The sequence below is a fragment of the Pteronotus mesoamericanus genome, unplaced genomic scaffold (assembly GCF_021234165.1).
Source record: "Pteronotus mesoamericanus isolate MK-2021 breed Mesoamerican mustached bat unplaced genomic scaffold, CSHL_Meso_final contig_50, whole genome shotgun sequence".
Lineage (NCBI taxonomy): Eukaryota > Metazoa > Chordata > Mammalia > Chiroptera > Mormoopidae > Pteronotus > Pteronotus mesoamericanus.
The window spans coordinates 17,073,145-17,086,917 of record NW_026555186.1 but is presented as its reverse complement, the minus strand read 5'-3'; the positions used below and the strand labels follow the sequence as shown (position 1 = coordinate 17,086,917).

At 36.0% G+C, this 13,773-nt stretch overlaps 1 protein-coding gene across 3 annotated transcripts in view; it reads left to right on the top strand.

Moving 5' to 3' along the window:
* Positions 1-13,773, top strand: part of PDE4D (phosphodiesterase 4D) — a 670,126-nt gene that overhangs the window by 247,684 nt on the left and 408,669 nt on the right. Inside the window, exon 2 of one of the 3 annotated variants that reach the window (XM_054578377.1) lies at positions 11,248-11,388. The exons of the other annotated variants lie outside the window; for them this stretch is intronic. The gene's annotated coding sequence lies outside the window, so the exon portion shown is untranslated. The remainder of the gene's footprint in view (positions 1-11,247; positions 11,389-13,773) is intronic. 3 annotated transcript variants of the gene reach the window in all.

Sequence of the window (13,773 nt, the reverse complement as noted above, 5' to 3'; positions counted from 1 at the left end):
TGTTCGTTAGTTTTATTTTGTTCCTTACATTCCATAGATAAGTGAAATCATAGTACTTGTCCTTCCCTGACTGGCTTATTTTACCTAGCACAGTACTCTCTAGGTCCATCCGTGCTATTGCAAAAGGGAAGGTTTACTTCTTTTTGATGGCCAAGTAGTATTCCATTGTTTAAACATACCACAGCTTTTTCATCTACTCCTCTATTGATGGATACTTGGGCTGCTTCCAAATCCTGGCTATTGGAAGTATCTGCCCGAGTTGTTGTGGTATGGATCTTCCAACCCTTACCAGTGCTTTAGAATCACCTATGAAACATTGAAAAATTGGGGAAATCCAGGTCAGTTGAATCAGAATCTTAGCATAGGGCTTAAGCACCAGTATTTTAGGAATCTCCTCAGGTAATTATAATATGCAGCTAGAGTTCAAATTATCTCTGATAACTCTTGAGCCCATGCTTAATGTATTGTGCACTGAATACTTTTGTCACTCTAGCAATTAAATTCTTTTTATGTGGTATTTTATGAAATGCTTCATGTGCATCAGCCAAGAACAATAGATATTTTTAAAAATTACCAAGGTTAGATTGAGTAAACAATTGTGCACATTGATAAATCTTATATTTTAAGATATTCATTAAGGTATTATAGTTTTAATTTATTAAAATATTATAAAGAACCCATTGACATGAGGAATTTATATGTTAAATACTACTTTATTAGTTGATTATGGCTCAGGAGAAATCTAATTAACTAATTGAATCAATAGATATTTTTCAATATTTATATTTATTTAGGTAAAACAAATAATTCTCAGTTATTTTATCTATTATCTTTCAAAATCAATTATGAATTATATAACTTTGTCATAGATTTTAATTAAAATTGTTATACAAACACACACTGTAGCTTTTAATTTCTTTGGTATGTAGTGGCTAAACTGTTTTCCACAGTATCTTGAACATTAAGTAAACTAATTTAGAGTTTTAAGTATTTACAAAGATCTTTCTGTACTCAATTTAATAAGATAAAATAATTTGTAGTTAGCATATCCATTTTTTGTATATAAACAGAAATTTAAGAAGTTCTTCAAAACAGGCTGTTCTTTTAGATAATTTTAACATTCCCTCTGTAATCTTATTTCCAAATTTAGTTTGAGTGTTTTTAATCTAATATCTTTAAAATGTAATGTGGCTATTAACTTCAGGTCTGTGCTTATACAGATTGTTACCATTTCTAATTAGATAATGTTCTGGCAGAAATTACTAATACCTAAAAGAGAATAAGATATTTCCATATGATAATAAATGTTTTCAACTAAATCCAGTATTTTTAAATTTTCTAAGAGTTTGTTACTTGCACCTAACTACATTTATTTCTTTTTATCTCATTACATTTTATACACTTTTAGCCTTCACTGATTTGTTTTATTGGATATAAATGAACACATTTCTTTTTTAATACCTGTATAACATTAAAATGTCCCTTAGCTTTTTACTTTTTAAGAATAAAACAGTGAATTATATGAGTCACACCCATATGATTATTTTATGGGAGTAAAATCAATTTAGTAACTATTGCTGTTCAGTCAGTGAAATAAGCAAGTTATAAAAATGTTTGTCAATATTACTATCAAGTTATTTAATTCTAAAGAAAAATTAATATTTTTATTTTAATTTCTGTAGGTGGTTTTTACACCTGCCTTAAAATATTCCCTGTCAGCTGTGAATAGAAATTCAAAGTCTTGAATTTGATAATGGTATAATTTTTGTGTTCCTTAGTTTGTATTTGCAGACTCATGGTCTCATTGTTCTTTTTTATGTTACTATAGCTTTTGAATATTTGTCTATAGATTGTTGAAACTTATTGTGAGATTTAATTCAATTACCTTCTAAAGTGACCTGTTGTTACATGTAGCGATGCTATTAAAAAGCATAGTTTGCAAGCAATGTTTCAAAATTTTGTCTATTTAAAATGTAGTGCAGGTTATTATTTTATAATTACAGGCTATATAGATTCTATATAAAATCTTCTCTGTACCCCCCATCAAGAAACTGATGTTAAGTTGATGTTTACTTGAGTTTTGGGGGTGCGGGAAGACGGACATTTGACTACATGCAATATGGTTTTAGGAAGTATGTAAGCCAAAACCACATTTAAGGCAAATGCAATGCCAAATGGGCAATGCTTTATACAAGATTGTGTTGCTCATGGACTTGCCAGCCAAATATGATCCCATCTCAGACTAGTAGGTATGTAACAGTGCCAGAGGAGAATGATCCCAGTGGGGTAAATTTTAACAAATTCAGCAAAATGGCCAAAACGTAAGGATCTCAGCAAAAATGTACATACGCTTGCATTTTGCAAATGATGTATTTCAGGCATTCAGTGGGCCTATTATTGTCAAAGATTTTTAAACCATTTTTAAATGTTATTGCCCTGGCCAAGTTGCTTAGTTGGTTAGAGCATCGTCCCAGTCAATTCCAATGAATGGGTTCAATTCCCAGTCAGGGCACATACCTAGGATGCGGGTTCAATCCCTGTTCTGGAGGCAACTGATTGATGTTTCTCTCTCACATAGAAGTTTCTCTCTCTCTCTCTCTCTCTCTCTCTCTCTCTTGCTCTCGCTCTCGCTCTCTCTCCCCTCCCTCTCTCTCTCTGAAAAAGAAAATCAATAAACATATCCTCAGGTAAAGATTAAAATAAATAAAAATAAATGTTTTTAAAGTATATCCTATATACAAATGAATACCTAGTTATAAGTATATATCTTGATGAATGTCCACAAAATGAACATATTTATGTAACCATCATCCAGATCAAGAAAGAAAACATTATCAAGTCTCTCAGAAACTCCTGGTACCATACTCAAATCACCCTTCCCCCACGCACTACCAAGGTCACACTAGATTGGGTTTTGTCTGTTGGTGGGGTTTTTTTTTCACCTTTATGAATTTTGGATTGGAGTGTTGCATGTTTTTAACCTATTCATCATAGCCAGAAGCAGAACTCAGTTAAATTTTAATTTTACCATTTTCTCCATGAAGTGGAGGGAAGGAAATGAGGATAGGTTAACGGGGAAGAAGCTCCTGCTTCTCATTCATTCTCTCTACAGTATGCTGTACACAACCTTGCTTTAGCAGCTTTGCTTTGTGTCTTTTTTGTACTTTGAGGAGTTTTTGAAAATGTCTAATTTTGATTATTTTCACATTTGTTTTATAACTTTATTTTGTATGGTTTTAATAATAAAATGGAAACGGTCAGTAACCAGAGGGAAGGCGGGGAAGGGATACCGGGGCAAAGACAGGGGAAGGGTCATCATGGAACATGTATAAAGGACCTATGGACAAAGACAATGGAGGAGGGGAGGACTGAATGTGGAAGGTGGGGGCGGGGAGGGCAGGGAAGAGTAATGGGGGGAAAGGAGGACATAAACTTGAACAACAATAAAAAAAATTAGAAATGCCATTATAAAAAAATAAAATAAAATTCTCAGTGTTTTAAAAAGAAGAAATGTTGGGGAAGGGGAGAAGAGTATTTTTAAAAGAAACTCCTGCCTTGTACAATAATTTCCTTTGGGACTTGGATGACCAGTGGGAACACCCAAGGAGGCTGAGGGCATGCGGCAGTCAGCAAGCCCGGCCACACAGCAATGAAGCGTGGACGGCTTTGATTCTGACAGTCAAAAAAAAATGTAGAAAGCTAAGCCAGCCTTTCTTTGTTCATCTTTTCAAACGGAGACACAAGCAGACCTTAGGGATGGGGTAGAAAATAGAATTCGAAACTCCTCTAAAGCATTCTTCTCCAAACCCTTTGAAGTCACCTCTAATTATCTTCCTGGTTAGAATTCAAGGTCAGTGTTCCTGCTTTGCAAAGCTAATTTTCAGTTTAAGGTGGCTGAAGTAAAAATTCTTGCCACACCCCACACTGATCTTTTGGTAAAAGTAAAGTTACAGATTTGCCGTCCCTTAAGAGAGTTGTAGAATCAAATTTAAGATACGTGTTGTAATCTTCTACTTTATATAGAGCCAATATCTGGCCGTGGTTCTTAGCTTTCTTTTGGATTGAGAGCCCTTTGAGGTTCTGATTAAAGCCACATGCCTTATTCTCTGAAAGATGTGCAGATGCAGGCACAATTTAGCAGCTTAATCAGGTCACAGACCCCTTTAAGCTAAATCAGGAACCTCTTTGGGGACCCTTGAGCCTTATTCTAAAGTTTGTATTCTAAATTCTAAAATTCTCAGGTTCACTAAGGAAACAATCTGGGAGTGTTGGAAGCATGTCCCTCATTCTAGTTCTCTCAGGAAGGAGACTACGCAGCCTTTATCATTTACCCTTCTCAGTCTCACTTTCCTCCTTTATAACATAAATATTTTTTTTTAATTTTCTTTTACTTCCAAACCAAAATTACCTTGCTTCATGTTAGTTTCTTTTCATAAAATAGAAGAACGTTTTTTTCTTGGAAAACTTGTTAGCACATTTCTAGTAGGAAGAAAAAGAAAATACAACCCTGTTTCTGTACTTGAAGATAGGAATTAAGTCAACCTTTAGTTGCTTCTTATTTTTGAACTAAATATTTGGCATAATTAATCATGTTTGCAAAAAGCTCTCCATGGCTTCAGTTATTAATATTTTATTATTTTCATTACACATTGTACAAGTCAGGATGAGCTAGGTTATGCTGCACTCATACAAAAATCTGAATTTATTTCTCACCCTTTCAATGTATTCAAAATAGATTGGCAAGGAGTTCTGCTCATGTAGCCAATCTGGGACTCAGAGTCATTAGTGCTCCATTTCCACACAGGCTTCCACAGTTACCTTAACAAAGAATAGAATACAGTTACTGAGGCACAGGATCTTAAAGCCTTCAACCAGAAGGAACACGTATCACTTTTGCTCAAACCCATTGGTCAGTGTAGATCACATATCCATGCCTGACATCAAAGGGAGAGGGGATGTACCCAGAAAGAGGAGACCTGGAGGTGTTTGGTAGACACATAAGTCATGATTTCACTCTTTTCTAGACTACCGCTCCAATTTCTTCTAACATCTTGGACATTTAGTTGCAGTTAAGCAAGAAAAAAAGGCTTAAGCCATGTTAACTAATTATATAATATACCTGAATTTAAAATAAATAGGTATGCAATGGCAGATAATGAACTAAAAAGAAATAAAATACAAGCAGGAACTTTTAAAAATTGAACATAAGTCTGAGTTACTCCTTAGTAGGATTATGCCACCCAGGTCATCAATACTTGTAATAATACACATATTGTGATTTAAATTATATAGAAACATGCCCCTCTTTACTTCTCTTTAAAATTCTTGTCTAGATCAACCTGTATGGGAAAATTGCACTCAGAGTGAATACAATACCCAGAATATACTCTGGTTTGTCTATAAATTTTAAGCTAAGCTTTATATGGCAACTGTCAAAGGAATAATTGCAGCATCGCTCCATTTTTTTATTCAGCAGAACTGACTGCTGGTGTCCCACTTGGAGTGACATATTGAGGTGATAAGAAACTTGGCTAATCTCCCTGGTCATTTTCATCTAACAGCTCACTTTAGGCATTTAAATAGTGTGCACCATTCCTTCAGCCTGACCATTTGCTTGAGGGTGACAAAGAGTGATGAGGACAGAGAAGAGGAGCTCTAGCTCCACAGATTTCTTAAATGCACATGAAATAAATGCAGATCCATCGTCAGGAGTAATAACATCTGAACACCTAGACATTGAAAAGGGAAGTCCTGCTACAGAGCTGTTTTGTTGGAGCAGGAGTATTTTGAGAAGGTAGCTGCAACAAGCAAGAGATTCTTGCACAATAGAAATTTCAATAATGTCTTCTTGATTATTTTGCTAGGAAAGAAACATGTCATTGATGGATTAGTGGTCTGACATTGACTGCAGTATTCTAAATAATGCAATTAATTATAGGCTTTAGGTGTAATTATTCATGTATATACCAGCATTCAAAAATCCCTGAGTAAAATCCATATATTATTGCTGGAATAAAATTATGAATTATGTGATGTCTCTCTTCTAACCACTAGCAATTAAGGAGCAAATCTTTGATTAGAAATTGGGGTCTAAACTGTGTATTTGGGAGGCATTAAGAGTAAATAGAGCTAGTTCACATATGAAAACAAAAGATCTAGAACAGTCTTGAAAATATCCTATGCTAAAGAGCTAAAGAGAAAACAAGTGATGGAGTAGATACAGAAAATAGTTCAAAGTGTACTTCCCGCAAGTAATGGAACAGAGGAGCCGTGTTGCACGCTACTGGGATGTACAGGTGATAAGAAAGCACTTTTAAACTATGAGAACTAATAGTGAAGTGAACTTTCTAAAGCAACAAACACCACATTGCTGGAAAATAACATGTTTAGCGGAGAGTCTATTTATAGTTGAGATTAGGGACTATTTCCAGTTGCCGGTAAGGAGTACTTCAAAGTTGTGTAAACCTGCCTGTTGTTTTACAGATTTCTTTTGCTGGGATCCATTCTTTAATACTGTAAGGAACAATCAGGCTCTACACAGAATTTTTTTCCTTACTTAAAAAAAACCCTAAAATTTTGCCCGTTGGACTGTTTTTAGACCAATTTTGGACTAATTTTGTACTTCGAACTAATTTATTTTTTACATATATTTTAGGCTTTGTTTTAGCTCATTCTTCTTGCCTTCTGTATTTCTTTTTCATGAGAAAATAGAGTGATTTGAACTGGATGTAACTACATTAAGGGTCATGAACTTGGCTTTCCCTGACAAGAAAAATCTATGCTTATTACTACACTTATTCCTATATATAGTGTCTGGTGGGATTAAAGAAAGGGTTGCATGTAAGTAGGACAGTAATCCTTCTCCTATAATCTGCTTTTAGCTCTTATTTTCCATATATGTAGAGAGCATTTCTAGTCAGAATTTTTATTTTTAAAAAAATCTGTTAACAAGTAATATTCCTCAGTAACTTTTTAGGTAGTTTGTGAAATATTAGCCCTTTAATTAGGCCTGGTATGGCTAGCTAGCTGTCTTCAGCATAGGCTTCAGGTAGGCATTAGTATTATAATATGGAACAGGTTTACAATCTTAATTTTAGAGAATAGGAAGACAATTTTTATGAATTATGTTAAGAGACTTATATGACCTGTCAGAACAATTAATAAAATTCCTATTTTGAAGTGGGGGAAATTAAAAGTCAAGGTGATGGAAAGGTTATATTCATGCGTTTGCAGGACATGAACAGCACAGATAGGATGTCTTTGAAAGCTAATGAGGAAGCTGCTTGTCAGGTAAGCTATTCAAGGGTGATGTCAGCAAGTGAAATGGGATGGTGCCTTTGGGGAAATGATTCACTCTGTGTAATAACAAAGAAAACCACCTTGGTTTAGGAGCTGGGTTGACTGTGGCACATCCCTCTTCCAACTATTTGGCTCTTCCTTTTTGTTTTCAGCATAAAATCAGCCTTTGCATATGAAGAACACTGTCCAAACTCAGCTTCCAGTCTTGTGTGTACTTGGAATGATTTTGAACAATAGAATTGGCAGTGGATGCTTCAGTAAAAAGGCATATTTACTTTAGATCTCTGTTCACTTACTCTTTGTCATTTAACTGGTTACACTTGAACAAAGTCTGCCTAATTTGAGCCTAATTATTTGTTCTTTCAGAGACAGTATGCAGAGTTAAAGGAATATGTGATTTCTCTTTTTGAAAAAAAGAAACTTTTTCTTCTCTTTTTCTGTATTTTTCTAATCTCCCTGCTGCCTAACTTGCATTTGGCAGGGATACTTATGTCATATTACTGGCTATTATATATACATTTTTTAACAATTTTATTTTTTAACCTTTTTTTAATAAATACAAAAATATAATCTGTATAGTAAACAGAATCACCTTGAACACAGAGTTGCTACCTCTAAAAGCTCGGCTACATGGTGATAGGTTTGGGGCTATAATACATTATAGTACCACATTAAAAGTAAAGAACGAGAGACAACACTCTGTGTACTACTTGAGAAGGGCCGCAGTTAGAGCTGAGCTGCTTGTCACTTTATATACTTCAGGACTTTTTAACCGTCTTCCTTTGCATGATGTATTTTGTAACTGTTGACACTTGTGCAATTGGAAAGGGAAAAGGAAATGAATAACATGATTTGAGGAAATGTAGAGGGATGTGAGTCTTATGATGATCCTTAGGATTTACAGAAGCTTTTAAAGCTATTTGTACTGCTCTGTGGTGCTTTGTGCCCTGTGTCAGTTAATATTTTATCTTTATTCCATTTTTATGTTCTATAGTATAGGAAATGTTTTTAAAATGTTCTAATGACCTCCTTCCCCACTCCCCTCCCCAAGTCCTCTAGCTGCTGGCCCACCCTTTTAGTTTCTTTGATTTAATCTTCATAGTCCTTTCATTTGTTTAAACAATACAAAATGAATGCTTATATGCCAAGACAAACAGGTGCAGTATTTTTTAAATGGCTATACAGGTTCACCTACAAATATAAAACATAAAGGCATTTTTGTTAGGTCTCTTATAAGTATTAATACTGAGGTCAGTTCACAGTAACTCTGGTTTTTTAAGTTGTTTTTCACTTAGCAGTGGAGCACCTTAATCTGGTAAAAGCATCTCTTTGTATGTAGTATGAACTTTTATGTACTCTTGCGAAGCACTGCTTCATCCTTTTAAATATACCACAGCATCTTAGAAGTGAAATCAAGATTTCTAAATATCTAAAGCAAATAAATATTAGAATGTAATCAAAATATTTTCTGAAAAAAAAATCAACTTCTTCTTTTGCATTATTCCAGTAAAAATAACTCAAGGAGACCAGTACAGTAGAAGTAGTGAAAATGAAAGTATCATAGGTCAAGAGATGCTAGATATGTGATGCTAAATTAAAGCTCCCTCAAATTCGGGAGCTTGCACTGAAGAGGTTTTTCTGTAAATTATACTCCGTAATATTCAAAACTATTCCTTGGATTAATTTACTGATGAAATCTTGGAGGTTTTTGTTTGTTTGTTTCCTTTGTGTGTTATTTTTACCAACCGCCTGCAACAGACTGAACTAACCAGAAAATAGTGCCCTCTATGAGTGGGCATGCAGGATGCATCGTACTAGCAAGAATCACTGTATTGCTAGAATGGAAAGCAGCACAGGCTGATTAAAATAATACATGTTATGCCAGGTTTGTTTTTTTTGTTTTGTTTTTTTCCTCACCCAGAGATATGTTTTCACTGCTTTTGCGGGGGGATCGGGGAACGGGGAGAAACATCGATAAGAGAGAGACACATCGATATGAGAGAGAAATATCAATTCGTTGCCTTCTCATACACACCTGGACCCAGGTTGAATCCACGACCCTGGTGTGTGCCCTGACCAGGAATCAAACCTGCGACCTTTTGGTCTATAGAATGACACTCCAGTCAACTGAGCCACACCAACCTGGGCTATGCTAGGTTTTTTTAACCAACAGTTTGTTGGTGATGAAAACTTAAATAAGAAAGAAACAGATTCCCTATGTCTGATATTCTATTAAGTCATGATGTTTTGTTACATTCCAACATAATGATGTCGCTCAGTCACCTCAGAGAATGATCTCTGACAAGCAGTACTTACAAAGGGGAGAATCCACACCTTCTAGTGTGTAGTTCCTAAAGCTGTAGTATAAGTAGATGGGCACCTGGCAGGATATATCAAATTGACACAAGGTTTTTATTTAAAATAGAAATTCCAAAATCTCTCCTTCAGAAACACTGACTCGGTAAGCATAGGTGACCCCTGGGAACATCAGGTTTTTACCAAGCAGCCCAGGTGATTGGAACATGCTGCAGGCTTCAGAAGTGATGCGTGTTTGTGACTCTGCCCTTTGCATTGGTTGACCAGTTAGCCCCAGAGTTGGTAGCTAGCTTCAGCTGTGCTGCCCCCACCATGTGGACCATGTTCTCTCCTGCTCAACGATGGGAGCTCTCTCCCCTTCTCTCAAAAGTCCCTTGGGACTTTTCTCTTCTTTGGCTCTTGCCTGTCAAGAAAGGAATGGGAAAATAATTTCTTCTAAAGGAACTGTTCCTTTGACTTTTGATAACTGGCAGGGTGAACACATTTCTGCACTTGATATGTTCTGTGCCTTCTAACACCTATTCCAGAACTGCCACTAAAGCTATGCCAAACACATTTCCTGCTTTCCCTGTGTAGAGGGCTCTCTGTGAGCATTACACACTGTCAGAAACATCATACCTATACAAAAGCTGATACACTGATGAAAACCACAAACAGTTGCTATTTGTGATTTGAATGTAGCTTGTCCACACTGGCCAGCTGACTCATTTGGTTGGAGCATCATCTCAAAAGGTTACAAGTTTGGTTTCAGGTCAGGGCACATCCCTAGGTTGCCAGTTTGATCCCTCCTTGGGATGCATATGGGAGGCAACCAATCGATGTCTGTCTGTCTCTCGCCCTCCCTCTCCCTTCCCCCCACCCTCTCTCTAAAATTAATAAAAACATATCCTATCCTCAGGTAAGGATTTTTTTTAAATGTAGCTTTTCATAAATAACACTACACGTGAAATTTGCTGTATGCTGCATCTGATTCTTTGTGTTTGCTAGGACGTCATCTTTGTTGATCATGCCCAAAATCTCACAAAGTGTACCCTTCTACTAACATTACAATGTCTCAGATTAAAGGAAGCCCCTGCTTTCGTCACCATGACAATAATGATTAGCAAAGCTTTTGTTTCTCTCATAACCACACAGTGACAGGCGTGTCTTTGTCCTCTCTCCCTGATGCTACTGGGAGACATGACTGAAGCTCTGAATTAGAGGGGATGCAAGGTCTAAAATTAAGGCCTCCTGGCTTATACTGATGAAAGCATTATTCTAGGCTGTTAACAAAACCTGCTACACTACAAAGACAGATGAGAAATTGGACTCCTCAGGATGGAGTCTGTGATAATGAAATACTAAACAACATGGTCTACTACCATGTTTAGAAAATTGAGAAGATAATAAAACTTTGCTTTACCTATTGATTTTAAAATTAAGAAGGAATACCCCTTTGCTCTTTTAACTTTCAGAATAGTGCACATCTTAAATGGACATTCCTTAGCTGCATCTCATGCTTTATTTGCTTGGTGGTTCAGTGCCATTAGATGCTTGAGGTGTTTTTCATCCCATGGCAGTGCTTTGTTAAGCAATCAAGCGTGCCCGTGAATTCACTTTAATCCTTCTCTTTTTGTGTGTGTTTTTTTTTAGGTAAGTACTTTTCGTTTCCCTGTTCCTTAATGCTGAAAGAAAATGCACCTGTCTGATATAGAGCAAATGGCTTATAAACACAAAAAACAAAAGGTAAAAATTATATGTGGACAGTAAAGAATGACCTGCGACCTGATACCGGTAAGAATTAAATTGGCACTCAGACATTCCTTTTTTTCCTCAGGAAAGGGGACTAACAGCACAAGATGACGGGGGAAGGAATTATCGCTGTGAGAGTAAGGAGATTATAGGCATGTTCATGAAGTATTTATTCACACCTGCTTATTAGGTAGATGAACGACTGATGGTTCTGAGCTGGCTTACCAGTTCCCAGATTGGAAATTATTCACCTAACTGCAGCTTTTAAACATTCTCTAAACATCCCAGATGGAAACAGATGTGGGCAATGCTGAGGAGTTGTTTCTCAGTTTGTTTCTAAAAGGGAGTTGAAAATAGAAAAAATAATATTTTGAGTATTTAATTTTCATATGTATAGGTATGAAACTATCTACTTAAATACTTCAGTGATATGTGATCATGAACAGATGTATAAGCTTCATCCAGAAACATTTTTAAAGCTTTTTATTATAAATGCGTATAATCTGGATGAGAGAAAAATACCAGTACACTGACACATAATTTACTTCATATATTGCATATGTCTTGTTTCTGATTTTACATGTATAGCTCCTGTGTACATATCAAATAACATATAAAACATAGTTGAAATTACAATGCCTCGTGGTGTTCTGCTTATCCTCAGCCACTGTTTGGCTGTGGATTTCCAGATTTAAATATCTGTGGTGAATAGTATATGTTCATATCAATGTCAATGTAGTCCTTTTAATAACAACACATTACATTTAATGTAAATTGAAATTTTCTAATATAAATGAATGAATATATGAATAGAAACATGAACCTTTAATATAAACAAATTGCCAAGGTTCAAAGGGTTTAGAGACTGCTGCCAACGACTGAGTCACTTTCCCTGCCAGTTACGTGGCTTCCCTCCTTGAGTAGTGTGCTGCCCGGGACTGGCACACCTCTGCCTCTGCTGCACGTGGTATTGTCTGTGTTCAGTTATGACCCCCCCGCCATCCTGCACAAAACCTTCCTCAAGTATTTCAGCACATACTGGTTTACCTCTGCCCTAAAACCATCCTTTAGTAGAGTCCATGTGTACTTGCTGGGGCTGCCATAATAAAGTACCACAGACTGGTGGCTTAAAAAAAAAAAACATAAAAAAGTGAATTTCCTTGTTGCTCTGGAGGCTGAAAGCCTGCGATTTAGGTATCAGCTGGGTTGGTTTTCTCTGAGGCCTCTCTACTTGGCTTATAAATTTGCCCTCTTATAATATCAATTTAATCATATATTACATTGTTAGATATATACATTTGTTTCTAGAATGCTCATTTCATTGAATTGATCTACTTGATTATTTCTGTACTGGTGTCATGTTGTTTTAATTGCTGAGACTTTATAATGGATTTAAATTTTTTAATATAATGGATTTTGATATTTAAAAAATAAATAAAATCAATCTGCATTTTAAAAAAAAAGAAGGAAAGAAGGAACTCCTCCCTTTTGCGACAACATGGGTGAAACTAGAGAATATGATGCTAAGTGAAATAAGCCAGTTGGTGAAACACAAATACCATATGATCTCACCTAGAAGTGGAATCTATTCAACAAAATAAACCAACAAACAAAATAAGACACAGGCATAGAAACATGGAGCAGACTGAAAGTGACCAGAGGGGATGGGGAAGGAGGACAATGGTGGAAAGAAGGGGAAGGGACTAGACAAAGAACATGTATGAATGACCCATGGGCATGGACAACGGTGTGGGAATTGACTTTTGGGGGGCGATGGGTGGAGGAGGGCAAAGGGGGAAAAACTGAAACAACTGTAATAGAATAAACATGATTTAAAATTTTTTTAAATTTAAAAAAATAATCAACAGGTTGCCTTGATAGCCTAGCTGAGTTTGGGGGAAAAAACCAAAAAAAGATTTGCCCTCTTCTCTGTGTCTCGACATGTTCTTCCTGCTGTATTAAAAGATACCAGTCATATTGGATACCAGTCATATTGGAATAGGGTCCACTCAAAAGATTTAATTTTAACTTGATTACCTTTTTGAAGACACTATCTCCCAATACAGTCATATTCTGACATTAGGATTTCAACGTATGATTTTGCAGGCAGGGATACAATTCAGCCCATTTTCGTCCATATGACAGTTTCTTGCTTATTTTTTTTAACCATTTCATGGAAATTAGTTCTGTCTTCCCCAGTTTGATTACAAATCTCAAAGATAAGGACTGGTCACATTTTTAAGTTTTATTTACTTCACTCAATGCCTAGATGGCTGGGCACATGATATTAAATCATGAAGATTTATTGTTTAATGTGTGGGAAAGAATAATGAGAGTCTTTTTGTCAATTGTCACTGACTTGGGCTCCCTTATCTTGACAGAAAGAAACCAGCACCATGCATAGGTCTCAGGGTCAGGCAGTGGTCA